Raw genomic sequence first — 18,622 nt, forward strand, 5'->3', positions numbered from 1 at the left:
CCACTACCATGCCCAGCTGATTTTTAAAAAATTTATTGTAGAGATGATGTCTCACCAAATTGCCCAGGCGGGTCTCGAACCCATGGGCTTAGGCAATTCACTCACCTCAGCCTCCCAAAGCACGGGATTACAGGCTGAGCCACCAAGCCTGGCTGTTATTGTAATTTTAAATAAACAAAACTAAAAAGCAATAACATAATTATACTACAATTAGATGAAAAAAAGTTTTTTGAGATAAAGATTATTTATACCAAAAAAAATATGGAAAACAATATAGTCTACACACCAAATGAAAAATCCAAACATTCATAAAGATTTCTTATAGCATTATTATTTTTATTGTTGTTTTGTTATTGTAAAGATAGGTCCTCACTCTGTTTCCTAGACTGAAGGGCTGTGAGTGATCATAACTCACTGAAACCAGGGATGCTCTTACCTCAGGCCCTAGAGAAGCTAAAACTACAGAGATGCTTACTTATTTGTTCTATTACTATTTTTTCTAAGGAGAAAACCTTTAACAAGAAACAAATAGTTTAGAGCTAAATGTGATTATGAAGGTTACAAAAGAATGTGGTGCACTTCCATTAGTGCAAAAAATGAAGAACCCATCAGAAAATTGGATCATGTACTATCTTCCAAGGAGAAAAATGAAGCAACAATGCTTGCCCTTCCATCCCCAGTCTCCTGTTTATACTGAAGTAAAGAGCTCCCTTTATTCAGTTATCTTCTCAAATATGTTTTCCTCAGAGACATCTGGTCACAAACACCCTCATCCAGCTTTAGTTTTCTTCACAGCACTTATTCTACCTAACATTATATAATCCTTAGTATATTCTCTATTAAAATATAAGCAGCATATCAGCAGTGTCATGGTTTCTTTGTTGCAGTATCCCTGACATTTTAAGTAGATGTTCAATAAATCTATGGTATGCAATGAAAGTGAGTAACTAAAGGAAGGAATGAAGTGGCAGTTAGGCAGTCTTGGGCCTGAAAGTTTTTCCCTAAACAAGTCTACTATGTCTGGAGTAGAAAAAGGAGTTCCAGTCACTGCTGGTTGTTGTCCAAGGTACTGCTCTAAAGTCACTGAATTAATGGAACTTAAAGACACAAAGAGCAGTTCCTGGCTCCGTTGTCAGCTGTACTTGGCACAACCTTCAGGTCTGTGAGTCTCTACCTGGTGTCTATACCCTGTTATCACAGAACTCTAAGGATCCCTGGTCATGTCATTCTCCATCTTATCCCCTTTAATTTAAAGGATAATCCTAAGGAAATAGAACTTGTAGGAGAGTGCACCCAATCTATGAAATGAGAACTTTATAGCTGAGGAATCAAAATCTGAATGAATGATTTAGAACTGAGCATGAAACCTATTTTTAGAGGACAAATTAGAGGTAGATTAGCACATCCGGTAGATGGACAGTAAGGAGAGGAAAAAATGAATAAGGTCAATTCTTAGTGTGAGGTTGTCTATGTGACTCTGGATAGGCTGAGAGGGTAGCAGCTCTATCCTTATGCACCACCAAATGCATCCCTAGAATGGCACACCAGGGTAAGTTTCTCTCCAGAAAGGCTCTGCTTCTGAGATTTATAAAGAATGAGAAACCTATAGTCCAGTCATGCACCTTCAACAGACCAGACACTCTGCAGAAGTAATAAGCTGTAATCACAGAAGAGATGTAGAAACTGAATTGTTCTAAAGGAACCACATCAAGTCCTCAGGGAGAATGTTAACTTTGTTGACACACAAATGGCGTGAGGCTTTCATTGGAGGAGGAAAAACAGAAACATGAGCATAGAGCTGTCATCTTCCTTCTCTATAGCAACTATTTTGAGTCCCTTTAGTGGGATTCAGGGACAAAAATTTTATGTATATGTGATTAATATGTAGATGTCCTATCTTTTCATAAAAGTTGTAGTAGAGCTATAAACACTCTGGTTTATCTCCCTTCCTGCACCCCACTCCATGAAAGAATATGAGGGACAAAAAGCATATAGATGTGCCTTGGGATGCTTTCACCAGAGAGGTCCCCATCTGAACTTTCTCATTATACTTCATAATGTTTTCAAGAAATGACATATTGCTTAAACATTTTCTGTTTTTTAAAAAAATACTGTATGATGTGAATATGGCAGAAAGTTTTTTTTTTAACCAGGATAAAATACATGAGAGGACAAATCAACTATCTCTATCATTTTACTTTACATCCCTTGCATCTGAAGACTATTTGTTCTTACCTTTTATCTGACACAATAGGCAGAGTTTTTTCTTTTGTAATTTTTAAGTGGTCATGTAATAATGTAAGTATATGTGGTTCTGTATTTTGGGTTTTTGTCTCTATGGATTTTGTGGAGCATCAGATGTGGAACGTGGACCGAGACAGGGTCTAGGGAGCAGCCTCCTGAGTCTGGAGGTGGCTCTTTATCCTGCCTGAGCTGTAACTTTGCTGGGTGTTGCCTCTATCTTTCCAGGTTGGAATCATCATTTCACACAGTACAATTCCAGATAATGTTCAAGATGGATTATGTTCTTTCAGGTTTTGCAATAACTTATAAATGTATACAACGTGCCCTTGGTGAGGACTTATTAAACTAGTTTTCATAATTATTTAGCAGTTATGGGAATTTGAAATATGAGAATTGCTGTCTTCATTTTTAAGATTTTGTTTACACATTTGATGGGATATTAACTTGTCATTTAATAGTGTATTTTTCTGTGTAGTCTGGTAGAAACGAATGTGTATATTAGTTGTAAAGATTGACTAAATTCTAAGTCAATAACTATGTCAGTATACCTTTTTGACAAGCTTTTATATCATGTTGCTGTTATTTTGCTTTGAGAAATGGTTTGTAAATTCTTTAAAAAGTAAACATACTTAATGAATTCCAATCAAATTTGTTCTTCTTTAATTTATGGCGCAGACTTGTTTGTTCCCTTACATATATCTATTTGTTTTATCCTCAAATAATTTATTTTTAGAATCCTAGATGTTGTAACTGAGAATAGAACCCTAGTTTAAACAGCATTTGAGTTTCCATTGACCCCAGTAAATATTATTGGTGTGAGGTGTTATCCGATTTCTTTCATTTAGTAACTCAATATGACACAAAACATCTCAAGATTTATTGGGAAAGTCCATGTGTTTTAGATTGATGCATATCCACTCTAAGTCTTATTATTTATTAAAAAGTTTGGTTCATTTTACAACCTGGTGTTAGACATTGTATTAAGTCAAGGTATTAGGCATGGCTAAAGTGATAATTATTTTATTCTAATTGTAAGTTAACAACAATCAAAAGCAATAATGTAACCATCCTGCTAAAATCAAAAAGACTTCTCAGCCTAAAATTTGTTAGTAACAGAAACTATACTAATATGAGGTTAATTTTCTAATACACCAAATGAAGATTCTAATCATTAATAACGATCTCTTAGGTTCAAATAATCAGTGGCACCAGACAGAGACAGAAAATGTCATCAGGACCAGCGAATGTGAGATGAAGGATGTACAATGAGCTCATCTCAGCACCATCTGGCAAGGTAGCCTTTGGTGCAACCAACTCGGCAACATTTCACAACCGGTTGTCAAACTGTCTCTTTTTTCCGGACTGAGTACGCAAACCTGAGGATTTTAATTCTGAAGGAATGCTGTCATCTACTTCTCTATGTCTATTAGAAATATATGTTTTAAGTTCCTCAAAGCTTAGTTTTGGATTGTTGGATACAGGACCATAGTGCTGTAGCTCTGGTGATGATGGCTCCCTCTCAGACAGTGTTGCCTTCAGCTCCTTTGGCAAATTATTCATGAATTCGGATATGGTATTTGAGGTGTCTGCATCTTCATTGATGAAGGTAGGCGTAGTAAGTTAAAAAAGAAAAGAAAAATGTTAGAGGGAATATTCATATGAAGGAGCATTCAGAAAAACTATGATAATGTTCATAGAAAAATATCCATTAGCCAAAAGTAGACATCTGAAAACTCAAATGAATAAAAAATTAGTACCATACTCTCCAAATAATACCTACCTAGTAATGGAAACATTGATTTACATCTCAACTGCAGGAAATATTTTCTCTGGTGATTTCCAGTTAAATTATGTACTGGGTATCAATAAAGCCTTTGAAATTTTTAAAAAATCGCAAATCATCTTCTAAGGAAATAGACATTTCTATAAATAAATATATTAATATATAATGTGCTCTGCAAACTCTTTCAGGAAATATTTTTAAATGTTCCTTCCTCTCATTCTCACTCTCTCCCTCCCATCTTCCTTCCTTCCTTCCTTCCTTCCTTCCTTCCTTCCTTCCTTCCTTCCTTCCTTCCTTCCTTCCTTCCCTCCCTCCTCTCCTTCCTTCCTTCCTTCCTTTATTTTGAGTTGGACTCACACTCTGTCACCCAGACTGGAGTACAGTGGCCCCTCCCTGCCACCGCAGCCTCGACCTGCTGGGCTCCGGCGATCCTTCCACCTCAGTCTTCCAAGTAGCCGGAATTACAGGCATGCGCTACCACGCCCTGCGATTTTTTGATTTATTGTAGAGATGAGGTCTCACTGCCCAGGCGGGTCTCGAACCCATGGGCTCAGGCAATCCACTAACCTCAGCCTCCCAAAGGCCCGGAATTACAGGCTGAGCCACCGAGCCGGCTCATTTTTGATTTGTTTATTAAAAGATGTTTCCGATGCCCTAGGCCACAGCCCAGATTTTTGACAGTGTCAAGAGTTTTCTCTCATTCCAGGAACCTAACAGACCTGAGTGCTGCCTCTGTGGCCTTAGTGTACAAATCGGCTGTTAACCAGGTCATCGCCTCACTTTTTGCCCCCTTTCCTCCCAATTCGAGGTGCCACGTCCAAATGCTGCTTACTAGCACTCTCCTATGCGGCCAGCGTAGACTTTCTGTGAGATTCAGAAGTGCCCTTGGCCACCTGCAGGTTCTTAGGAGGATTCACCTCATTTCCACCCTATATATCTGGCGGCCAAGTGGACACCACACCACTGAACTCTCGGATGAGGGAACTGTCTCTTCCCTCACTTTTCAGTCTCTCTGGTGAGCTCACGGTGAGACTCTTCCTATAAAAGCACCTTACAAAAGAAAAGCCCAAACTTTAAGCACCAGCGATAGCGGAGTGGCGGCAGAGCGCGAGTAGCCAACGATCCGCCGTTCCCATTGGTCAGCCGCCCAGAGATAACCAATGGGAAGTGCGGAAGGCAAAGGGGCGGCAACTCTCACCTAAACTGGGTCCTGAAGCCAGAAAAGCATCTTCCAGGCTCCGAGCCTTCCTTCCCAGGATGCTCCTGCCACAAACGTCGATCTGGGCGCGGATTAAATGGCGGCCGCATGCTTTGATAACTTCGTCCATCCACTCGGGCTTGGCCGCTCTGAAAGGCTGGCTCAGCAGCAGACAGATTCCTAGCAGAAGGAACAAGTATTGATGAGCCATTCTGGACCTGGCCTCTCCTGCTCGGGGCTTTTCAGCCAACCTCTGGGGTCTGCAGCTGCTGTGGCTTCAGGAGTTTTTCCTGGGTGCCTCTCCTGGCCTTCAGGCTGCTTTCCTACCTGGAACTACCTGACTTTTATGTCCCCTGGGCTATCACTCGATGTGAGTCAATGGTTCCAGCTCCACCTCGTTTCCATCCACCGCCACAGAATTTTCTCCCTCAACTGTTGTTCTCCCCCTCCACCTTTCCTCCACTTTTCTGCCCTTTTGTCTTTGGGCCTTTTATCCTTCTTATTCTGTTCTTCTTTATTTTGTTGCCCCCACTCCATTTTGTTTGCTTAGGTTAAGTTATTTTATAAACGAAACCTTTCATTTACTTCGAAGCAAGGCATGGTCTTTAGACCAAACTACACGCAAGAATAAAAATGATATCACCCCAATTCTTACACGTCACTCTTCTAGAGTAAGCATTTGATAAAAACCCTTCTGACCTCAAGATTATAGTTAGTTAGACTAATTGGCGTAGCACCAGGTGTATCAATTCATAAAATTAAAATAGATGATTGAGTACATTGTTGGTGAGAGGGAAAACTGATGACTTTTCATCTTAAACCCGGCAGGAAATTAAAATCTGTAGAAGTAAAAATAGCAGTGGAATCCATTATGCCAGAAGGTATATTTTGGTAACATGTTCCAGACCAAAATTTATTTTTATTTGTTATACTGAATTCTATGTTTACTGTATTTAGCAAGAGGTAATTTGTAACATCTTCTAATTTAAGTGCTGAAAATTTAAAACTGTTTGAGGTGGTAAGTGTCCTGAACAATCCTTCTAGATGTGCAGGAAACTTTCAAGTGCAAATAGGCTTATTTTTCCATAATTTATTTTGTTGTGTTAATAATCTACTCAGATGCATTCAGTTCCCCCTTTTAAAGAGTAGACAGGCAAGAAGTTAGGGTAGCTTTAAAAGAAATAATAACTCTTCAATCTCTTAGTTGCAAATTCAGCTGTGGAATACAGTGTCTCATTTCTATATGCTGCTGATTTCAACAGGGTCCATTCAGTACTGGTCAAATGCTGAACATTGTGTAATTCTTCAAAAAATTCCTGATCAATGAATATTTGTGTACCTAACCCAGAACTGGACATCACATGTTAAAATAAAAAATTACAAGAAGAGTAAAGCCATGTGGTAGCCTGAAAAACAGCTTTTCAATGTTTTTTCAGCAAGGCAAGCATCTTGGCCAAGGTCTTTCAAGACTGAGGTTTGAAGATATTTTTGTGTGTTGACAGATTTTTTACAAAACCCCCCCCCCTTTTTTTTTTGACAAATTGCCCTCCAAAGAATTGCTTATTTAAAATGTAATTTTCCATGGACACTTTAATTTTTCCTCTTGCTTGGGTGGGTTTGGAGAGTCCTCAGAACTGCCCAGAACAGGGGCCTTTTCTCATTTTACCAAGAAAAGGAATAGATTGAGAGGTCATGTACTTGTCTAGAACAACTTTGGCCAGCTAATGTGCCAGTGTAGAATTACCGAACTGTGAACCGACACAGGAAAATGCAGGATTGACAACCTACATAGGCAGAAATGAAAGATATTTTATGTCCTTTGAGTATACTATAAAACCTTTAAGGAGAAAAAATTAGTGTGTCCATATCTGCAGCTGTTAATAGCTAGAGTTTGGATTACTGCCCATGTCTACTCATTCCAAAGCCCTTTCTTTTAGTTCTAGTGTATCTGTGGATCCAGTTTCTGTTGGAATTAATATGAACGACGAAGTTTTAATAAATTTAAACTGAGAAATTTGAAAGAGCCATTGTGTGAGAAGACCAGCAACACTCAAGTCTGTACATGGTATACCTGTTTTCTCCATGTCTTTCAGAAATGGCATTTTCCATGTGACACAGTTCTGCCCAATACAACCTAAGCACAAGTGTGAAGGTTTCTGAAAGGCCTTACTTTCTTGAGGCAAGCATTAAGCCTTCTTGTGTCCCCTTACTTTCTTGCCTGAAACAGACACCAAAAGGGAGGTGAAGCAGCATATAGAGGAAGACCTATAGCTATGTGTAGTTGACTAGAAAGGTAGCATTAAGCTGCTGGCGTTAATCAGAGGTTTGATAGGATTGTATACTAATTTTGTAGACTATTCACAACTTAGGAGTTATCTATTATGTATGGACAACACAATTTTTAACAAATGTATGCACATTTATGTATGCAGAAATCACTGTAATTTTAGTAGCAAACTTATAGTCATCAGTTTTCTAGAGAATTTTAGATATACTTTAGTGAATTAAATATCTTAAAATAATTGACTATTCCAGTCTTTGTACTGGATGGTTTACTACAGAAAATCTTTGTACTACAGGAAAAGGATTCATGTAATAAGAAACAGTGGATAAGTCATTGTTTTTGTTAAGCACTGACTTGGACATGAGTTCATTGGGCTTTGGCTGCTGTGTTTTCCTGTCTTGTTCCTCTCCCATGCCTTGGAGAGATGAATCTCCTCTCTCTTTCTCTGTAACTTACTTTCTGAATAAACTTATTTTCAGAACTAAGAAAGAAAAAAAGAACAATAAAGAAACAGTGAATGTAAATCCTGGAACCAAGTACTCCGCTACTGGAAATGTTGTGGAGGAGATGGTGAGGGTTATGGGCTAGGGCAAGGTCTGCACAGCTGCTTTCTAGACTGAGTGCATCTTTCTCCTGTCTGAGCTGTAAGTTTTCAGTGCACTTCTTGCCCTTATGTGTTGGACTCCCCATTTCAAAGGCCTCTTATTTCACCCAGATGGCAGATGGCTTCTGAGCTTCTGTAGCCTCTATGAATTCCTTTGTTCTTGGCCTCTGCCTCCACCATCTTTCAGCTTCCACTGTATCGTGAATGGTTGGCCTCAAGTTGAAAGAGAAACTTCTTTCTTTCTATTTGTAATGTATAAAATTTGATCTTTTGTATTTCACTACTGTTTAATATCTTTGTTATAAATCTGCAATAGATTTTAAAACGTGCTTTGTTAGACATTTAGATTATTTCCACATTTTTGCTGAAAATAATTTGCAACTAGACCATTGACATTCCAAGTTATAGTAGATAATTGAATTAATATTTAGCATATTTGTTACTGTTTATTTCTTGTTCTATTTTGCTTCTAATTTTTGCCATTCCCTCTTGTTTTACCATTTGTAATTTTAGGTGAATTTTTTATATTATTTCGTTTTATCTCCTTTCTTAGCATTTCAGTTAACATCTTATTTTAGTGTTTAGTGGTTGCTAAGCTTACAACAGCATTTACACCTACTTCCAGCACATTTTCAAATAACAGTATCCTACTTTATCATTTACCTTCTTTCTTCAGACTGCTTATATTTCTTCCCAGATAGATCTACTGGAAACAACTTACTCAAGTTTTGTTGTCTGAATACATCATTCTTTCTCTTGAAGTTTTGAAGGAGAATTTCTCAGGGCACTACACCCTTAGTTGATGGACTTTTTCTCTCAATAATTTTAAATTTTACTCCACTATTCCATTACTTTTATTTGTTCCCGAGAAACTGGGTACTTTCTTTTTTTTCAATTCTAGATGGGAAAGTGTTTGTTCCTTTTAATTCTTCTAAATTATTTTAAATGCTTAATTTTTGGAAATTTATTTATCATGTTCTCCGAGAAGGATATTTTGTTATTTATCCTGGTTGGTATTCTCTGAGCTTCCTGAATCAGTGGTTTGACATTCAACATAAGTTTTTCTTTTTCTTGTTTATTTTTTAATGCAAAAGTTATACCTTTGGTAGTTGTCCCGCTGTTACTGGACATTCTGTTCTAGGTTTTTTCCCGTAATTTTTGTTTGCTTTTTGTTTTAGAGATATCCGGAAGCTCAGCAATTTGTAGTCTCAAAATCAACTCGACACAGGCATTTTTGACTTCTGTTACAGCATTTTTCTGGCCAGGTGTGGTGGTTCTCACGTGTAAAACCAGCACCTTGAGAAGTTGTGGAGGGAGGATTGCATGAGGCCAGAAATTCAAGAACAGTTGAGCAACACAGTAGGATCCTGAGTCTATTCACCAAAGAAGTACATAAATGAATAAAAGGAGAAATGGGGTCTGTGTCTCCTCCCTAAAAAACAAGAAAAAAGAAAATATCTAAGATTATCTTCTTGATGCTGTCCTAAAATGTCTATCTCTTTTCTTACATCGTCTATTTGTTGTTGAATGATGTTTGCTGTCTCCATTAGAGCCTTTATCATATTAGTCATAATATGGAAAGTGTTCCACCCCCATTGTAACGGAAAAACTGATTGCTGATCTAACCTTCATGATTGCATAACAATATCGAAAGGTAGCGAGAATGGGGAGAATGCAAGTCTGTGATAGTTGTGGTGGTGGTAAAGCAGTAGGAGAGTTAAGAGAGCGGATCCTCGAGATCTATATGATACTCCAAGAAATAATATCCTAAGAAATGAGAAATTAAAAAGTACCACATGGCATGTTACTTAGAGACGTGAAGTTAAATGTCAAATTACACCATATATTAGTAAAATATGAGTTGCCCGTTGAAACAGTTCCCTTTGTCATTGTCATTTCAGTTTGAGCAGAACTGACTTCCACATTCTAGCACCTGCATCTCCTGCCTGTGAGCTTTCTCTAGCTTCTGCAGCCCACATTTTCCTGAAAACCTGCCATCTGGATTAATATGCACCAGGAGTAACCCTTTATCACTGAACACTGGAGTGGGTTTTAAATACAGTTATAGTGGTGAAGATTGTTTGTAATTTTAAATAAATGGTAGTAAAATACAATAATATAATTATACTGTTAACTAAAAACAGCCAGTCTTTTGAGATAATGCTATTAACAAAAATTACAATTACACAGGTGGTATATTCTTGCATAACAAATGAAAAAGCAAAAATTAATAGATTCTCATATCTCCCTACCTTATTTATTTCAGAAATTGGCACTTCCTGTGTTGCTTAGGCTGCAGTGGAGTCCAGATTATTTCTCACTGTAATCTGTAATGCCTGGTCTGAAGGGAAACTCCCGCCCCAATCTCTGGAGTAGCTAAGACTAGAGGCACATTTTCTTTTAAATTTTATATTATAATCTCTTGCAAGTATACATTTATAACCCAACAAATATTTCAGTGCAACATATGACTGGAAGTACTAAAAAATAAAACTGTGGGCATCATATGAAAAAATAACCAACCCATCAGATCATGGGTTTTTCAGTTTTCTTCAGGTGACATAAATGAAGCCATGGTGCATGCTAATCCCTCCCCAGTGTCCTGGTTCTACTCAGGTAGAGAGCTCCCTTTACTTGGCTCTCTCCCCAAATAAGTGTTCCTCAGAGGAAACTGGTCCCTGACCTCGCACCCACCTTTGGTTATTTTCATAGCACTTCTTCTACCTAGCATTATATTCTTCTTAGTGTACTCCCTGCTTTTTCTGTTAGAATGTGAGCTCTTTTTGGGCAGTGACACAGTTTTTTTATGCAGTATCCTTGACACTGTAAACAGATGTTCAGTAATTCTGTGTTGACTGTAAATAGATGTATAAATAAAGGATTAGAAAAGAACTAACTTGAAGACATTTGGGGAATTCCACATTTTCCTTTTATTTTTTTTATTAAAAAATGTTTTTTAATGATGTGGGGTACATTTCAGGGTTACATATATAAATGTTCATTATGCAGGTACCCTTGTTGATGAGGCATGCCTCCCATCCCAGGAAGATTCCCACTACTGCCATCTTTTTCTCTATAGAAATCTACTTTAGGTGGAGTAGAAAGAGGAAGTGCAGTCACTGCAGGTAGTTATCCATGGTGCTGCTCTGAGGTCACTGCATTCATGAGGCATGAGGACACAAGGAGCAGTGGACGGTCCTGATATCAGCTGTACTTGGCACATACGTACCCTGATCTTTGTGTGCTTTTTTGTGGTATGTATGTTTAGTTCCTGAGGACTTTTGAGGATAACTTGTCTTCATTATAGACCCTTTAATTAAAGAGTATATGTGAGGGGCTAGAACTTGAAAGAAGCAGATCTGAAATCTATGTGAATAATCTATGTGAACTTTAGCTGAGGAATAAAAATCTGAGTGAATAGTTTCTAGTTAACCCTGAATCACATCTTCCAAGGTCACAAAGAGGTACATAAGCACATCTAGCAGATGGACAGCAAAATGGGAGCAGACAAGGAATAAGGTCTCTTATTAGTGTAAGGTTCTCTGTGTGACTCCTGGTAACCTGATAGGGCAGCAGCTGCATCATCCATCTCCCAATACACTCCCTGAAAAGGAGGTCCCAGGGCAAGTTCTGCTCAAGAAATGTTTTGCTTTTTCAGACATATGCAAATGATAAATATATTGTCCAGGCATGCATCTCAGAATATCAACCACCATTTGGAGGTCTGAACTTTAATCACAGAAGAGATGTTGTCACTGAACTGTCTGAAGGGACTATATCAAGTTGCCCAAGTGTGAATATTAATTAAGTTGACCTTCAAATGGGTACAAGACTTCTATTGGTGTTGGAAAAACTAAGCTATATTCTACTTTCCATATAGCAACTGTTTTGAGTCCTAGGTGGGGTCCCTGCACAGCAATTTGATGTGCAAGTGATTAATATGTAGATATCCTGTTTTTTGTTTTGTTTTGTTTTGTTTTTGGGTTGGAGTCTCACTCTGTCACCCAGACTGAAGTGCAGTGGCCGCTCCCAGCCATCGCAGCCTCGACCTGCTGGGCTCTGGCGATCCTTCTGCCTCAACCTTCCAAGTAGCTGGAATTACAGGCATGCGCTACCACACCCGGTTGATTTTTTGATTTATTGTAGAGATGAGGTCCTGCTGCCCAGGTGCGTCTTGAACCTGCAGGCTCAGGCAATCCACTCACCTCAGCCTCCCAAAGGGCAGGATTACAGTCTGAGCCACCGAGCCCGGCGATATCCTGTTTTTTTATAAAAGTTTTGATAAAGCTATGGACATACTGGCATACTCTTCTACTGCATCCCACACCAAAATAGAAGACGAGGGGCCAAAAACACATACACGTACCTTGGAATACATCTGAAATAGCTCATTGATACCATAATGTTTCAAGAAATTTCATATTGTTTAAATGTTTTATTTTTAAAAAATTTAGGACTATTTTATAAAATGTGTGGTGATAGGTTTTTAAGTCAATAAAGAACAGAAAGAGGAGAAAGCTCTTCTGTATATAATTTTATGTTATATCTCTTCTGTCTGAAGATTCCTTGTTCTTCTCTTTTCTCTGTAACAATTGGAAGATTGTGTTTCTTTCTTTATTTTTTGAAAGTGATCTTGTCATCAAAACTTGTAAGCAAATAAGGATCAAGATTTTGGTGATATTGCCTCTGTGGATATTGTGGAGGATCAAATGTGAAACATGGGTCTGAATAGGGCCTGGGGAACAGCCTTCTGAGTCTGGAAGTTCCTTTTTGTCCTGACTGAGCTGTTGGTTTGCTAGATGTTGGTCTCATTCCTCTAGGTTGGATACTCCATTTTAGACAGCACTTCTAGGTTTTGTCTAAGGTGATTTATGGTCTCTGAGATTTGTAATAATTTAAGAAGTTTTAACATGTGCCCTTGCGAAGACTATATACTCTGAAGATTGGGTTATTATTAGTCAAAATGGGAATTTGAAATATGGCAATTTCTGTTTCCCTCCATAAAATTCTATTTACAGACTTTAGATGGGTAGATTGACTTGTCATAGAAGTGTATTTTTTCTCTAAATGCTAGTAGTAATGAATGTGTATATAAGTAGAAGAAGGTGGCTAAAGATTCAGTTAATGCCTATGTCAGTATAACTCCTTGACAAGTTTTCATAGCATCTCACAGTTATTTTGTTTCAAGAAATAATTTGTCGATTCTTAAAAATGGAATGGACTTTATGATTATTTTCTAAACTATTTATTATAAACTTGATGACACTGACTTGATTCTTCTCTTCTATATATATCTATTCATTATTCTGGTTAAAATAAATAATTTACCTTTTAGTTTCTTTGAAGGTACAGCTGAGAACAGACTAAAATGTTGAAAATACTTGATTTTATGTGACCTTAATAAAATTGATTGAATGTGTCAGATGATTATTTGCAATCAATAGTTCTATAAGACAAAAACACTTGCAAAATCTATGAGGATCATCCAACTTTTATGTTATTTTGTATATTCAATCTAAGAATAAATATTAAAAAACATTTGGTGCATTGTTTATAGCTGGTTTTAGGCAACATATTAAGTTATAATGTACAATTAAAGTGATGCATTTTTATTGCAATTCAAAATAAACAAAAATTTTAAAAACAGCATAATTATTCTTCAATTAAATTGACAAGAAGCATTTTGGGATAAAAATTATTATTAACCCAAATTACAACAAGGAAATCAATGTATTCTACACACCAAATAAAAGAGATTCCTAAATTATTATTATTATTGTTTGCAGTATGTTATAGAGACAGGGCCTCTATATGTCACCTAGACAAGTGTGCTGTGAATGATCATAACTCAGTATATCCTGGAAATCCTGGGTCAAGGGATGCTCTTTCCTCAGTTTCTGAAGAAACTAGAACAACAGAGATGTTTGCATTTGAATTCTATTACTGTTTTCTCTAATGAGACGTTCCAGAAACAAATAGTTTAGAGCTAAATGAGGGTTATAGAAGAAAATGGTGCACTTCCATTAGTGCAAGAAATGAAGAACTCTTCAGAATATTGGATTGTGTACTTCATCCCAAGGGAGATAAATGAAGCAATGATGCTTGGTATTCCCCCCTCAGTCTCATGACTTAAGTCAAGAGCTTCCTTCACTCAGGTCTCTTCTCAGATATGTCTTTCTCAGAGACAGCCGGCTACAGAAACCCATACATAGCTTAAGTTTCTTCTTAGCACTTATTCTACCTAACATTATCTGAATCTTAGTGAATTCTCTGGCTTCTCTATTAAAATGCAAGCAATATATGAAAAGTGACATAGTTTGTTCATTGCAAATTCCCTGATATGTTAAGTGTCAATAAATCTTTCTTATTTAATGAAGGTGAAAAACTAAAGGAAGGAATGAAATAACAGCTAGGCCGTTTGGGACCTTGCAATTTTTTTTTAAGCAAGTCTTCTCTGTCTTGGGTGGGAGACTGAAGTGCAGTCACTGAAGTTGTTCAAGGTATTGCTCTGAAGTCTCCTAATTCTTGTGGCATAAAGACACAGGGAACACTGGACGGCCTTGGTATCAGTTAAACTTGCTTTACAACTCTGATATGTGAATCTCTAGCTGTCTTCTATGCCCAGTTCTCAGGGAGCCCTAAGGATTCCTGGTCACTTTTTTCTTATGTTCTTCCTTTTTATTTAAAGAATAAACCTAAGGAGATAGAACTTGTGAGAAAAAAAATGAAAATCTATTTAAACAAGAACCTTATATCTGAGGAATTAATGAATGATTTAAAGCTGAGCCTGAACTCCATTTTCAGAGGACACGTGGGTGACAGGTTAGCGCATAGTAGACAGACAGTAAAATGAGAGCAGATAATGAATAAGGTTTCTTCTGAGTGTGAGGTGTTTCATGTGACTCTTGGAAGACTAATAGGACAGCAGCTGTATCCTCACCCATCCTGAAATGCATTCGAAGAACAGCATATCCTAGGGTTATGCTGTTCTTAGTTCCAGAGAGGTTTTGCTTCTCTGCTCCAGAGAGGTTTTGCTTCTCTGACCCCCAAAGAATGAGGAACCCATTGTCCAGTCATGCACCTTCAGCAGACTAGGCACCCTTCAAAAGTAATGAGCTTTCCACATAAGAGACATAGACACTGAACTGTCTAAAGGAACCATATCATGTCTTTAGGGAGACGATATTGACTCTATTGACACACAAATGGCATGTGGATTTCACTAGAGGAGGAAAAACAGAGACATGAACAATGATCTTCCTTTCATATAGCAACTGTTTTGTGTCCCCTTGGTGGGATACTTGGACAACGATTTGACATCTAAGTGTTGAATATATAACTGTCCTATCTTTTCATAAAAGTTTTGATGGAGCTACGAATACACTGGTATTTCTTTCCTTTTTCACCTTACCCTATGCACTCCTTTCCCACCCTTCTCCACAGAATTTTCTCCCTCAGCTCTTATTCTCTCCACTTTACTCCCATTACTTGTTATTTTGTCCTTGGGCTGTTTACCGTTGTGTAATTGTCTCTTTTCTTGCCCTAACACCATTTGGTATACCTAAGTCAAGTTCCTTTATAAATGAAGCCTTTTATTTTCTCTTTTAATTATTATTTTGAAATTGTGGGATACAATTCAGGGTTAGGTATACAAATGTTCATTGTGCAGGTACCCTTATTGATGTGGTGTGCCCCCCCTCCCCAGGCAGATATCAACTACTGTCAATCCCAGATACCCAACTCCCACCCCCCTCCCCTCAGTTTCCTGCTACTTTCGATGCCTTTCCTACAGTAATATGGTATTTGTTCAAGGTCCACTTATGTGTGAGACATGTGATACTCAGCTCTTTGTTTCTGTGAGTGATCACTAGTATTATAAACTCTAATTCCATTCACATTGCTGTAAAGTTCATGATTGTGTTCTTTACAGCTGTGTAATATTCCATGGTATATATGTAGCACTTTTAAAAAAATCCATTCCTCTTTTGATGGGTAGCATAGTTCATTCCATGTTCTTGCTATTGTGAACAATGCTGCGATAAACACACATGTGCAGGTATCTTTTTAACAGAGTGACCTGAGTTGTTCTGGGTATATTCCCAGTACGGAAATTGCGGGGTCATATGGAAGGTCAATTTTTAGAACTTTTAGGAATTGCCACACTGATTTCCATAGAGGCTGTAGTAGTTTACACTCCCAGCAAGAGTGTCCAAGTGTTCCCTTTTCACCACATCCTCTCTAGCATCTGTTATTTTTTGAGTTATTGATGATGGCCATTCTGAATGGAGTTAGGTGATATCTCAGTGGAGTTTTAATTTGCATCTCCTTGATGACTAATGAGGCTGAACATTTTTTCATGTATCTGTTGACTGCTCATATGTCTTGTTTTGATAACTGTCCATTCATATCTTTAGCTCACTTTGTAATGGGGCTGTTTATTTTTTCTTTTCAGCACATTTAGAGTTCCTTGTAGATCCTTGATGTTAGGTCTTTGTCAGACGTGGAGTTGGCAAATATTTTTTCCAGTCTGTGGGCCTTCTCCCTGCTCTTTTGATGGTTTCTTTGGTTTTGCAGAAACTTGTCAGTCTAATGAGGTCCAACTTGTCTATCTAATCCCTTATGATCTGGGCATTTCGGGTTTTGATCAGCAATTGGTTGCCAGTTCCAACTTCTATGAGTGTCTTCTGCTGTTTCTAAGGTTTTTACAGTTTCAGGTTTTCATTTAGGTCTCTGATTCATTTAGTTTTAATTTTTGTGTAGGGGATAGTTAGGGGTCCTGTTTCAATCTTCTGCATGTGGTCAGTCAGTTTTCCCAGTACCATTCACTGAATGGGTTCTCTTCTCCCAGTAGTGGGTGGTGGAGGCTTTGCTGATGATGAGTTGGTTGAGAAATTGAGGTTTTGCTTCTGAAATCTCAATTCCATTCCATTGGTCTATATGCCTGTTCTTGTACCAGTACCAGTCTCTTTTGATTATTGTAGCTTTATAGTATAGTTTAAAGTCCTAGAGTGTGATACTTCCTGCTTTGTACTTTTGGTGAGGATTGTTTTGGTTATTCTTGGTTGTTTATGTTTCCATAAGAATGCCTGTATTGTTTTTTCTAGGTCTGAGAAGACTGTTGGTGTTAATTTGATGGGTATGCATTAAATTTGTAGATTGCCTTAGGTAAAATGGACATCTTAACAATGTTGGTTTTTCCAATCCATGAGCATGGAATATTTTTCCACTTGTTTTTGTCATGTTTGATTTATTTTAGCAGTGTTTTGTTGTTTTCTTTGTAAAGGTCTATTATTTCTCTGGTTAGGAAGATATCAAGGTATTTCATTTTTTTTGTGGCTATTGTAAATGGAATTGTGCTTTTTATTTTGATTTCTGTTTATTTATTTTTGGTGGAGAGAAATGGGATTGTCTTTTGTACATTTATTTTATACCCTGTGATTTGCCAAAGTCTTTTATCAGTGCCAGGAGTTTTTAAGCAGATTCTCTTGGGTTTTCAGGGTATACAATCATGTCATCTGCAAAGAGAGATATCATGACTTCCTCTTTTCCTATCTGGATACCCCTGATTGCCTTCTCTTCTCTGATTGCTCTATCCAGGACTTCCAAAACTATGTTGAATAGGAGGGGAGAGAGTGGGCATCCGTGTCTTGTTCCAATTTTCAGTGGAAAATGTTCCAATTTTGATCTGTTTAGGAGTGTGATGGCTGTGGGTTTCTCGTAGATGGCTTTTACTATTATGAGGTATGTGCCACATATGCCTAGCTATTTGAGGGTTTTCATCAAGAAGGGATGCTGGATTTTATCAAAAGTTCTTCTGCATCTAATGATATAATTATGTGGTTTTTGTTTTTACATTTGTTTATGTATTTAATTATGTTTATGGTCTTACGAATGTTGAACCAGTCTTGCATCTCAGGGATGAAGCCTACTTGGTCTTGATTCATGATTTTTGAGATGTGTTGTTGAATCCAGTTTACTAGGATCTTGTGGAGAATTTTAGCATCTATATTCATCAAAGATATTGGCCTGAAGTTCTCTTTCTTTGTTGGGCCTTTACCTGGCGTGGATATCAATGTGATATTAGCTTCATAAAATGATTTGGGGATAGTACCATCTTTCACAATCGCCTGGAATACTTTCAATAGGATTGGTTTCAATTCCTCCTTGTATGCTTTGTAGAATTCTGCTGGAAAGCCATCTGGTCCAGAACTTTTTTTTTGTTGGTAGCTTTTATATGAAATAATTAATTTCCTGATTGTTATTGGTCTATTTAGGGTCTCAGTGTCTTCTTGTTTCAACCTAGAGTGCTTGTGTTTTTAGAAAGTCCTCCATTTCCTTTAGGTTTTCAAGTTTGTTTCCATACAATTGTACATAGTAGTCTCTGGTAATCTTTTGTATTTCTTCTGGGTCAGTTGTGACTTCATCTTTTGTGTGTCTGATTGAGTTTATTTGGGCTTTTCTCTCTTTTTCTTGATCATTCTGGCTAGGGGATCATCTATCTTGTTTATC

The sequence above is a fragment of the Carlito syrichta genome, unplaced genomic scaffold (assembly GCF_000164805.1).
Source record: "Carlito syrichta isolate Samal-C Ts95f unplaced genomic scaffold, Tarsius_syrichta-2.0.1 Scaffold303586, whole genome shotgun sequence".
NCBI classification, from domain to species: domain Eukaryota; kingdom Metazoa; phylum Chordata; class Mammalia; order Primates; family Tarsiidae; genus Carlito; species Carlito syrichta.